This window comes from Epinephelus fuscoguttatus, linkage group LG11 (assembly GCF_011397635.1).
Source record: "Epinephelus fuscoguttatus linkage group LG11, E.fuscoguttatus.final_Chr_v1".
NCBI lineage: Eukaryota > Metazoa > Chordata > Actinopteri > Perciformes > Serranidae > Epinephelus > Epinephelus fuscoguttatus.
In genome coordinates, this window is record NC_064762.1 from 10,548,168 (window position 1) to 10,561,459 (window position 13,292).

General features: G+C 39.5%; 1 protein-coding gene across 2 annotated transcripts in view; it reads left to right on the plus strand.

The window, feature by feature from the left end:
- The first annotated feature begins 2,548 nt into the window (after positions 1-2,548).
- itpkb (inositol-trisphosphate 3-kinase B) overlaps positions 2,549-13,292 on the plus strand; it is a 51,353-nt gene continuing 40,609 nt past the window's right edge. For both annotated transcript variants that reach the window (XM_049589955.1, XM_049589953.1), the window contains exon 1: positions 2,549-3,022. The gene's annotated coding sequence lies outside the window, so the exon portion shown is untranslated. The remainder of the gene's footprint in view (positions 3,023-13,292) is intronic.

The window sequence follows — 13,292 nt, forward strand, 5'->3', positions numbered from 1 at the left end:
TTTTCCCTGAACCTAACCAAGAAAAGACAAACTTCTTCCAACAGCTCACAAAGAGCACTACAGGCATGAGAAAAATATGTAGGCCTATTTTTGATTTTGGGGTGAACTATCCCATTAAGTAAGCAGAGAAGACTGCAACCGGTTTTATTTTGAGGAAACCTTCAGTAGGACTTTAAGGGAAATCTTAACTTAGGGGTATTTTGTGCAACTAATTTTCAAGTCTTTAACTAGGACTAAAATGAATCTTAATTTAAGGTCTTTTGTGCTATTGATGTTGTCTTGAGGAAACCTTAACCAAGACTTTAAGGAGAATCTTAACTTAAGATGTTTTGTGCAACCAATGTTATCTTGAGGAAATCTTAACAATGACTTTAAAGAAAACCTTAACTCAAGGTGTTTTGTCCTTAAGTAAGACCTAAAAAAAAAAATCTTAACTTAAGATGTTTTGTGCAACTGATGTTATCTTGAGGAAACCTTAACTAGGACTTTAAGGGAACTCTTAACTTAAGGATGTTTGTGCAACCAATTTTCTAGTCCTAAACTAGGCCTTTAAGGAAAAACTTAACTTAAGGTGTTTTGTGCAACCCATTTTATCTTGGTGTATTGTGCAACCTTTGTTATCTTGAGGAAACCTTAACTAGGACTTTAAGTAAAATCTTAACTTAAGGTCTTTTGTGCTACTGATGTTGTCTTGAGGAAACCTTAACCAGGACTTTGAGGAAAAGCTTGGCTCAAGTAGACTTTAAGGAAAATCTTACCTTAAGGTGTTTTGTGCAACTGATGTTATCTTGAGGAAATCTTAACAATGACTTTAAAGAAAACCTTAACTCAAGGTGTTTTGTCCTTAAGTAAGACCTAAAAAAAATCTTAACTTAAGGTGTTTTGTGCAACCGATGTTATCTTGAGGAAAGCTTAACTAGGACTTTAAGGGAACTCTTAACTTAAGGTTATTTTGTGCAACCAATTCTCTAGCCCTAAACCAGGGCTTTAAGGAAAATCTTAACCTAAATTGTTTTGTGCAACCGATTGTATCTCGGTGTTTTGTGCAACCTTTGTTGTCTTGAGGAAACCCAAACTAGAACTTTAAGGAAAATCTTTACTCAAGATCTTTTGTGCTACTGTTGTTATCTTGAGGAAACCTTAACTAGGATTTTAAGGAAAAATCTTAACTTAAAGTCTTTTGTGCTACCAATGTTATCTTGAGGAAACATTAACCTGGATTTTAAGGAAAATCTTAACTTAAGGTCTTTTGTGCAACTGATTTTATCTCGGTGTCTTGTGCAACTGATTTTATCTCTTTTGTGCAACCTTTGTTATCTTGAGGAAACCTCAACTTAGACTTTAATGAAAATCTTAACTTAAAGTCTTTTGTGCTACCGATGTTATCTTGAGGAAACATTAACCTGGATTTTAAGAAAAATCTTAAGGTAAGGTGTTTTTTGCAACCAATTATATCTTGGTGTTTTGTGCAACCTTTGTTATCTTGAGGAAACTTTAACCAGGACTTTAAGAAAAATCTTCACTTAATTGTGAGTAGTAGTAAAAAAAAAGAAAAAAAGAGAAAGAGAGACTCACAATTATGTGTGCATTATTTTTTATTTTTATTTATTTATTTATTTATTTTTTGGTCGTTGGGTAATGTTATTTACCTATTTTTTCATTTATTTTGGTTACTTTGGGGGTATTTGTGTATATGTATTTTAAGTTATGAAAGGTTATATTTTGACCATGCCACGTGGGTGAAAGATAACTAAAACGAAATATTGTGTCAAGTTATTTAAATAACAGGATGGGTATTGCAGAAATGTTGTATACTGTATTGGCACAATAAAGTATAAAAAAAAAAATAAAAAAAAATCTTCACTTGAGGTCTTTTGTGCAACCGATTTTATCTTGGTGGTTTGGGCAACTGATTTTATTTCGGTGTTTTGCGCAACCTTTATCTTGAGGACACCTTAACTTGGACTTTAAGGAAAATCTTAATGTAAGGTGTTTTGTGCAACCAATTTTATCTTGGTATTTTGTGCAGCTGATTTTATCTCGGTGTTTTGCGCAATCTTCGTTATCTTGAGGAAACCTTAACCAGGACTCTAAGAAAAATCTTAACATAAGGTGTTTTTTGCAACCAATTATATCTTGGTATTTTGTGCAACCTTCGTTATCTTGAGGAAACCTTAACCAGGACTCTAAGAAAAATCTTAACATAAGGTGTTTTTTGCAACCAATTATATCTTGGTATTTTGTGCAACCTTTATCTTGAGGAAACTTTAACCAGGACTTTAAGGAAAGTCTTAACTTAAGGTGTTTTGTGCAAACGGCCCCTGTTCATGAGCAGCTGATGTAATATTTCACTTTACCAACTGACTTGTTCCTTCTTATTGAGATACCTCGCGCGCTCGTGCACGCATAACTTATGAGGGCTTCCCCGCGCTGCACGTGCGTGTACAAACTGGAGAGCACGAGAGAGAGAGAGAGAGAGAGAGAGAGAGAGAGAGAGAGAGAGAGGGGGGAGGCAGTCTTCTTCTTCTTCTTGGTGTCGCTTCCGGCTTCAGACTCGGAGACAAACAGCGCTTTACTACGAGCTGAGAGGAGCCGAGCAGCAGCAGCGGCATGACAACACAAACTGACTCTGTGGACTGAGAGCTCACTGTCACAGGAGGAATTCACCGCTCGGTACCAAACCCTCTGAAGTTTCTCTCAGATATCCACAGACAAAACATCTGTAGAGGAGAAAGACATTTTGAAATCTTCTTCTTCTGTGGAGGAGGATTTTTTTGGGGTGAAAAGGTGAAGACCGGCGGCAGCGTCGAACAAGCTCGTCTGTGGAAGAAACCAAAAACACAACACAGGAGGAGTAGAGAAGTTTTGACTGCTGCTGCACAGAGAGCCGTGTCTTTGTGCGAAGAAGAAGAAGAAGAAGAAGAAGAAGAAGAAGAGTCATCCTCGGTTTATAGCTGCTGGGATCTGTCTGTAGTATCAGCCAGACCAATAAAAGTGTCCCGGAGCAGCCTTGGAGAGGACGGTAAGATAACACAGGGCCTGCTGCTGTCAGCTCTCAGCACATTATTCAGGTTATTACACTTTAATACCAACACCTGTGGTGCAGATGGAGAGGGTACAGTGAAAGCTGACACAATTATAGGCCTAGTAATGTATTCAGTGAGTGGGGAGAGGAGAAAATCAAACTATTTGAGTGGTTTTAAAACAATTTTATGTTTATTCTTAATTAAAAATATATAATTAGAGCTTTAAAGAGTATTTAGTCTTACTGGGTCTTGAGTTTTGTGATTACAGATGCACTCTTTTCAAATTACAGCTGCTTTTCCAGTGATATACAACACTAAATAATACTGTATACTACTTTTTAGCCACAGTATTACATAGATAAAGGTGGAGTTGGACAGGATTTAATGGCATCTGAATCCTTAATTGAAGCCACTTGTCAAAGCCGGATCATTGAAACACCTTACAGTAAATCAATTTAGCTTTCAACAACTGTATGTTACAATAGTTACAATACAGTTATTATAAAATATCAACATCCAAATTTTTATTTTTTTTTTTACTTTACTCGTGAAAAGACAGCTGCAGCACACATTTGTCAGACTCTTGTTTGATTTATTAGTTATTTTACCAGCTTGCAACCACATCCAAAATGGGTCCTGCCATAGGAACCAACCGCATGCATCAAATTTGACTGTGGTTTATTTCTGGGGCTGCAACTAATGATTATTTTTGCATTAATCGATGCAGTATTTGGCTTATAAAATGTCAGTGACACATGGTCAGCACATTTTTTAAAATATCTTACACAGAGAAATTCAATTAACGTTGACATCAAATCCTCCAACTGAAAAAGCTGCAACTGTCAATTCAAAAATAAATAAATAAAAAATAATATTTCACTGAATAATTTCTGTCAATTGACTAATTGTTGATGCTCTAGTTTAATTTTGTACAGGTCCCCCTCAAGTAGAGCTGCAATGATTAAATGATTAGTTGTCAGATATTGAATTAATCACCAATTAATTTGATAACCCATGTAAGCTTCTTAAATGTGAATATTTTCTGTTTTTTTCCTCTGGGTTGTGGACAAAACAAGACATTTGAGGACATCATCTCGGGCTGTGGGAATCACTGATTGACATTTTTCACCATTTCTGACATTTTATAGACCAAACAACTTGTATATAAAAAATAATTGACAGTTAAAGTAATCATTAGTTGCAGCCCACTTGAGGCTCTTTACCTTCTGGGAACCAGTAACCTTTAACTGTGGTTCTCTGCTTTAAGTATCCCATCTGCTAGCAGTTGGGTGGTGGCGCTATGTTAATTTAACATTGCAGTATTGATTGTGATATAGTAAAGTTTCCAGACATTCCATTGAGCAGATAGGGATTAAATAATACCTACGAATGTGTGTTTTTTGGCTGACAACGTTACATCACATTTGTGCAAAAAAATCATTTAAATTCAGTATTATCATAAATTAATCCTGCTCATTGATGTATAACTTTGCCCACAATGATCTAATACACTAATACAGAGATATAAATGAATGACTGCTCACAAGATAAAGAATATACTGGGGACACCCTCATAAGTGTCCCTTGGAGGAAGTTAACGTTACCTTTTTTTAACACCTCTGCTGTCTGAACAAGACGAGAGAGATGTATTTGATAGACATTAGACGTGTTGAAATATTTGCACCTCCTCAGCACAGAATATTCACAAAACAATGCCATTAACATCGGTTAAGTTACCTGCCAGTAGAGCTGTATCTAAAGAAAATATAAATGGTATGTCAAGAAAAAAAGGACTAATGTGAAGTGCATTTCAGAACATGACAGTCTGATATAGGCTGGCAGTCTGAAAAGCATCTGAGGCACTTTGATTATAGATAAAAATCCATATCAGTAGAGTTCTTGTGCTTAAAAATCAAAGTGCCTCTGATTGTTTTATTCATATATAGGCAAAATAAAACGTATTCAACAATTTGTCAGATTAGAACGTTATCTATGAGCTGCTCAAAATTTAAAAACTGAAATATAACTTGTCAAACTATGAAGCCTTTTGGGGAAATAAAAAATATTTTATATTATGATAATTTAAACTAATATATCTGAAAACTCTTCCCAGACCTCCTTGCAGAGTGTCACTGACCCCACTTTGAGAGTCTCTGTAAGCAGTGTGGCAACTTATCTGACGGCAGACAAAATAAAAATCATCTCTTTGTGTTATGTTGTCATATTGCCCCGCCATCTGCTTATGTAAATGTTAAGAAACAATCAGCATCAGCATCTTTGAAACTTTTTCTCAGCTGAGTTGCTCCGAGCGTACTGTACGTAGGTTTAATGCCCACTTGTGTGGGCGGGTGGACAGTTTGTATACTCATGCAGTCCCACTCAACCTGACATTAGGCTGCGCTCAAACACAGACAGCATTTACATGTGCTGTTATATCAGAAACAACACAACCAGTGTTTGCTGTTTAAATTTTAGATTTATTTATTTTGAATTACCAGTACGGAGTCATGGTCAGAGCTGTGGTTTGCTTCATCATCCTGCTTCATGCCTGTTGTTAATTAGCACTAATGTATCTTAAAGTGTTTGGAGTGTCAACATCATGGATACAGTGCTGACACATGTCTGTTTGGACAGTATTATCTGTGAGGGAGACGGAGACATGTGGGTGTCAGAGTGGGTTGGAGGAGACAAAATATGCAATGTGGTTCTGCTTTTTGCTGAATGTTTTCTCCCTGCATTTGTTTCTAAGCTGGTTAGAGCACAGTGGACGTTCTCTATGAAAGTATGTTCCTCCTCCTCCTTTAAGTGCATCTGATGGCATTTGCAGATGAGAAAGTCTGTGACCCGACCACCATGTTAAAAACAGTTGAGCTAAAACTAAGCCCACCCACAACTTTCTAATTTTACAGCTGATATTACACAGAAATAGGTTTATGAAAACATTTGAGGAGAGAATGCAGTAACAGAATCTTGTTTCATATTTGATCAGCGCTGCCTGGTTTGACAGTTTGACCACAGGTCACGAGCTGTGATTGACATGATTGACAGCTGCGTTAGAGGCTCCTCTGCATTGATGGGTTGTTTTTCTGAGATGCACTATGAGGTGGAGGAGGCAGAGGAGCATGATTTGTTCACAGACAATCTATCTCATGTATATCGATGGTAGTTTCGGTTAATTTTGCTTTGGATTGACCGACTCCCAGAAAGGTGCAGGGATGACGTTTAATTGTTGGTTTAACATGGACGATAGTGTCGCCCTGGTTCCCTCATTGAAAAGCCAACTGGATTTTTCTATTTGATTTTAGGTTATTGCTGAAAATAAGTTCTGTGGCAAACAAACATTTGTCACAGGGCAAGATAATCTTCATAAATGAACTTTTAAGATTTTTGAAGAGTGGATGCAGTCACAATCCAACCACACCACAGTTGTGTGATGTCACCAACAAGACTGTAAATTCATATTTGGCATGATGACACTCTGTTGTCTCTTTTAGCCTCTTGTTAGCAACGTTCTTTTTTAGGAAACGTAAAAGCTTCAGAATTCATAAGTGGGGTATTTACTTACATATTTTATGTCATAGAACAAAACGTGAAAATCTCTTAAGGCACCTAACCAAAAATCCATTGACCTCGAGACAAGGGAACCACAAGCGCAAAAAATGCAAACTCATTTCTGGGTTTTAGGGCACCTGCACCACTCTATTAAAGCAGCTGTGCGGAACTTTACGTTTTCGTTGATTATTGTGCCCCCCTTGGTCGAAGTGGTATGACACCCACAGCTTGGTGTCGTAAAATCTGGAGTGCAACCGGCAATTACAGCATGCATTTGTTTTGGAGAGCGAGAGGAAAATCAGAAATGTTCTGGTGTAGCTCTGAATTTCTTATAAACTGAGGACAACTGCCTGCTGTATATTTGTGTTCATGGTCACAGTCACAGATAATTTTGTGGCGTTTGTTGTAACGTTACTAGACAAAAGCGGTTCACATCAGCTAACGTTACATTTAGCTTGCTTATAACTTCCATGTCGTCATATTGAAGTGAAACAACGTCTAAGTAGTTGCGGTATAGTCTCTAAATAAAAACAAAAATTACATACCTGTCGATTAGGAAAAGGGCCAACTCGGGATCAGTTTTAAAACCTTTCAAATCTCTCAGCTCTCTCCACTTGGTGAATGCCCGACCGAGGTTTGCACGTGTTTGGGCTCGAGCCCTATCACTGTCCCGTTTAGCCTTCTTCTGTTCTTTTTCTTTTAGATGGTGCTCCTTCTTTATCCGCCATGACATCGAAAGTACAACCAAGTCCTTATAGATACATCTGGTAAAACTGTTATGTGTTCAGCAATGCCCGTTGCGTACCGCTTACTCGAAGAACACTCTCTGTAAACACGGCTCTTCTTCTTCTCTCAATTTATTGGCGGATCGCAAACAACTTCCAGGTGCATAGCACCACCTACTGTACAAGAGTGTGCAACATCATGTCATTTAGCCTGTTTCTTAAATCCTACTCGTAAACACGGCTCCTTCTTCTTCTGTGGTTTAATGGCTGCGGGCCGCTGCGGGCGTGCAGACTTACTTCCGCATCCGAGTGCCGTATTCTGGTTTGCTGACTTCCGCTGTGTCTGACCTGAGCGAGGCTACGCTAAATAGCCATATAGAGAAAGGCTTTTTTGTCGCTGTTGGGTTCAAATAAATATGCGGATCTTCAAGGGGGGGGTACGAACTAGGGACAGTTTTATAAATGGTAAAAAGTTCCGCACAGCTGCTTTAACCAGTAACTAACTGGTTAATTTTAAATAAAAAAACACAAAATGATGTGAAATGCAAGAGGCCTTTCCTTCTATCCTGGTGCTCCATTGACGTAGTTAGCTTTAGTGCCACATTTCAAAGCGCCAACCATTTAGAGATAGTGAAAATTTAATGTTCTGTGATGAAACGTCTTGCCTGTTATTTTACTTTCTGTTGGCTTTCCTTACAAAAGGCCTGCTATTTGTGTTGACGTGTGGAAAAGTAGTGCCCCCTACCCATCTTTTGGTCTCCACTGGGTAGCTAACATTACTCTATATACAGACTCTACATTCAGTGAGTCATAGAGCGGAAGAGCCCTGGTTTCCGGTTGCAGGCTGTTTGTAGTCCGCGTGATATTGACCAATCACGTTTGAGTCGGCTGCAGTTGTTGCCAGGTTAAATGGTCTGTGCGGTGAACTAACGAGGTGGAACATAATTGGCGTCACTGCAAACTCTGAATCCATCGCAATGGTTCAGCATATTTACTTATATATAAACAGAAGTCAGAAACGGAAATTCGCCTCCTCCGCCCAAATCAAACCGGAATGCCAAAAAATCGGGGGTCTGCCCCCAGAGGCTGTATCGCCGTCTGCCGGAAGTCAGACGCCAATTACAGCTGATGGGTTCCGAGAATGGCTAACATTAGCCTGACTGCTCTGCCAGGCCCCCAGAAAGCAGCTCCAGTTTTCCTAGTGGCCACTCGCAGTATTGCAGAAAAAAAAATCCCCTCTGCTGCCCAAAAACCACTTTCCCTATAGACCACCATTATAAATAGACATCTATAAAACTGTTGACAGGAAACCTCAAAGTGCAAACAAGGTTAAATATAACTTTCTATTCTAAATTCTATGGTGGTTTATTCACACATATTCAGTGGGCCGCACACCACGGAAGTAAACCCGGAAGGTAGAAACTTTTTTAGCGTACGTATAGGTGCCATCTTGGTGTCCCAAATCTAATTATTATTAAATCTGTGGATAGTTAGCTGCAACGCACATTCAGAGGTTACTGCTGCTGGTAACGCCATCCCACCACCTGGACACTGTTGCCATCCTCCAATCTCCATCAAGCATTACCACCAGTAGCTGTGCTGACAATGCTAACAGTGCTAAAGGAGGTTTGCTGCTCAAAATGGAATTGCTTACTCATCGGTGTGACCTGGGGGAACCCAGATGGTGGGCACACATTAATCAGTTAGCAGACTGACAGAAAATGATTTGACAATTACTTTTGAAGGACATTTAATTATTTTTTTCTGGTTTTAGGGTGTTTTGGTTGCTTGTTTTATCAAGTTACTTTTAATACCTAAAGTCGATATTCCTGATCATACTTACTTACTTTTACTTAAGTGACATTTTCAGTGCAGGATTTTTAGTTGTAATAATGTTTTCACAGTGTTGCATATGTACTTTTACTTAAGAAAAAGATCTGAATACTTCCTCGAGCTTTGCTATTGTTTCAGGTTTTTACCAACTGTAGCTTCAAGGCCTTTTCTCTTTGTGAAGATATTTAAATGCTCCATCAACGACAGCTAAGAGTCGAATCAGCCGAGGCTTTAAAATGTTCTTTGTTGTACTTTTTCATACTTTCATATGTGATGAAACTTTGATGGTCCCTGTGGAGGAACTGGACATTTTGGCGAGCTCTAAATTCAGACAAGTCGAGCTGGAGCTGTTGTCTAGTGCAGCGAGAGAAGAAAAAAAAGTCTTTGGATGCAGCTAACCATGCTCAACGGTGTGAAAATGTTTCCCGCTGCCCAGTGCTGCTTCATTACAACAACTGAGCCGTTTCACTGAAAGTAAATCCACTACTTCTGCATGAAGGATTCAGAACAGACTGCTGAACCAAAATAGCCTGTAAACACCTCTCTTTCCCTCCTCGTTCCTCTGTCTCTCACAGAGCTCCCTCGGTCCCTGTCCTGCTCTGTGTCTCCTTCCTCCCTCTTTATCTGCTCTCGGGGTGAATCGTGCTGTTTTCACTGAAGCTTAGAGAACATTAGCGGATAGATAGAAGTGATTATACGGTGTGAAAAAAAAGCTGCACTGGTGGTTAGTAAACTACCCGAGAGACAAGCCATTAAGTTTGTTTCCTGCCTCACTCGAACTGCGTCACTCCCCAACAAGGAAACCCCATGTTTACCTCGTAGTTCACGACCTGATGTCTTAACTTATCTGGAATCAAAACACATCCCAGGGCAGTTTTGGCAGCTCAGCACATGATAATAATGTCGGTATGCTTGAATGAGCCCCAGAACTGAACCGAAAAGGATTTGTTTTCTAGATGTTGGAGCTTGAGTTTAGATTTGCTGGCAGCTCTGTGGGACAGAAGTGATAACATGGTGTGAAACAATATACAAAGTGTGTCTGTACTCTGCAGCACACGTCTCAGTGCACTGCCATCGTCCTGGCATGTTTTACTGAGAGGAAAAATGACTCGATGTGTACTCTAATTTTTCATCCATTCCTGTGTGAGATGATCACTTGGCATTTTAAATTTCATGAGGATGATTTGCCCGCAGTCCAGACTTGTTATTCACAGCTCTGCACACCAGTAATGACTGTCTTGCTGGTGCTTATCTCACGTTATACAAAGCAGCCAGCCAACTCCGGATCATCACTCATCTGTCTGAATCAAATACAAGGAGCTGGACATCACTGCTGTTTTCAAAGCTGAAAAACATTTTTGGTCTGTCTAAGCTGAAACTCAATCCAGCATTGGGAAACTGGACGTTTCTGCAAATGTTGCGCAGTTTGACCGCTAAACGTCAAGCACCAGTTGGCATCTCACGCACAGTGAAGCTTATTTGCATAGCTTATTTCAGTTGTCACTGACAGGACTCGATACTACAACCTGTTGCTCTTGTTTAGAGTGTGAACCTAACCACATAAAGCACTTAAACTATTATCGATAAATGTCTTCGGCTGTGCTGTGAAGTGAGTGCTGGAAGTCTTAAACGTGTACTCGTGAAAGAACAGTTCCTCCCATAAAAATAATCAAGTAAAAGTGAAAATTATCATTCGAGAAACCTGCTCAAGAAAAAGCAAAAAAGTACATGGTCAGTAAATTACTCAGAGTACAAGTCGCTTTCTGTTTCAATATTTATAGGTGGTGCAGGCCTGTGCAAAATAATGCAACAAACTGCACTTGATGATAAAAATTGATGACACTTTTTATTTAATGGAGCAGGTAGGTCAATCAAACAAATCGGGATAACCTATACAATAGAAATATCTCCCACTCTGCATCTCTTCCTCTCCATGTTTCTCCTCTTTATCATAACATTACATTACACTTTCACCTACAGTATGTGCAATGACAGTGTGTTTCTGGACATTAGAAGAGGGATTTTCAGGAGGCATAGCGATCACTTCAGAATGAAACTGTTGTCTTTTTTAGATTTTAGTACATAGGGTTGCGGCATGGTGGTGAAGTAGTTAGCATTGGTGCCTCCTGATTTTAACCCAGGGTGGGGGAGCCCTTCTGTGTGGAGTTTGCATGTTCTCCCCGTGTCAGTGTGGGTTTCCTCCAGGTACTCCAGCTTCCTTCCACAGTCCAAAGACATGCAGGTTAATTGGTGACTCTAAACTGTCCGTAGGTGTGAATGTGAGTGTGAATGGTTGTCTGTCTCTATGTGTCAGCCCTGTGATAGTCTGGTGACCTGTCCAGGGTGAACCCTGCCTCTTGCCCAGTGTCAGCTGGGATAGGCTCCCTAACAGGATAAGTGTTTACAGCTGAAACCCTCTGCAGTGGAGGTGCTCCTCATACACTCTTTTCCCTCAATCTGAAGGTACAAATGGCAAATGCAGTGAAATAACAAGTAGATCACAAAATATATTTTCGTGAAGAGCAGAAGTACAATTTTAAAAAAGGAGTATGCCTCGAACATGAGCTTTTTACTCATGTGTGTTGCTTGAAATGAGGTTCTATCCACCGGTGGTAGTGAATGGAGCCAATGTGCGTCCATCTAATGCACCTAAAGAATGGATCAGTTTGCCTTCTGATTGTGAACACTGTGTTCTCTTAAAGCCAACCTGAAGAACTTCCTTTTTACTCAAGCATTCTCTTCAGTGACCACACCGTTCTTGAACATTATGTTTGTTTTTCTATGTCTGTATGTGTGCTGGACGTCTCTGTTTATTTGCACATTTTTGCTGTTTTGTTTATATGTAAAGCACTCTGAGCTGCTTAGTGCTGCACAGATGATTTTGAATTGAATTTCACTCTGCAAATATCTGATTTTTGACTATTTCACCCTGCAGCAGTCTTGATTCAGGAGCGGAAATGAAATGTTTCTAACAAGAGCGCCAGATCATTGTAGTATTGTAGTGCTTGAGACAAGTCTCAAGACCACTTTTTGAAGGTCATTTTTACTCAGCCTTCTCTGGGACTCAGACAAAGTGCACTCTGGATTATATCTGAAAACCGATCAAGGCTGAAACTGCATTTATATAACTAAACTGCCTGTGCATCGTTGATTTATGTAATATCATAACTGTGAATTGATGTTTTACATCAGTGTTACAAATGTAACCAATAACATGACTCATTTCTATTTGGAAATTTTAGTTACTATTAAAGGCGGTCATATGTACAGCATATGGCCACTGAAGAGAAGAAGAAAGAGGAATCATTTGTTTTCTGCGGATGTTTTTAAGGGAATGTGGATCTTTTAGATCAATTTGAGGAGAGCTTATGGTCTGCATGTTCCACACTCGTAACTGTAGTGTGTCCTGCAGTGTGGACTTGCGCTGCTTTTCCTGAAATCAAACTTAACAAGTTGATTGTAAATCAAATGCACCTAAGAAACAGTCACATTATTTTGACTGCTCTTTTACCTCTCCTTAGTGGCATTTAGTGGTGTGGATCACAGATTGCGACAAGCTGAGACCTCTCCCATGTGCCAAGTGTGAACTCCCGGTTAGAATTCCTTCAGTGTTTATTCTTCAGGAGGTTTTTACCAGGAGACGAATTATCCTCGGAGGTCTCTTTCTCTCCAAATAAGCCGATTAGGTGATTTAAACCGGTAGAAACACTGACGAAAGCAGTTTCATGTTACGAAATCAGTGATTCTCTGATGCCGTTCAGCTCGTCGTAAATGTACCGCTAGCCCTGAACCTGCTAATGTGCGCTCACCTTTTTTCTTCGATAACTTAAGATCGAGACGTTTGGAAGTAGTCTCTTCCTCTCCAAAACAAATAGACCTGGGCTCTCAGTTATAAAACACTGTGTAGGATCCATACAAGAAATGTACGTATGGACAAATGCCAAAAATAGCGTGTGCCAAAAAATATTCAGCAATTTCTACAATCAAGCTTCCACCTTACCGTCTGTGTCGCCAGTTTCCTGTCTAAGCAAGTTTTGCGTGGGAAGTGGCCTGCGCTTCTTTTAGGCCTCGTTTTGTGCGTACACAATAGTTATAAATGAGAACCCAGACTGCCCATCACACTGGGACTGCTAGCTGTGGTGACCAAATTGAAAAT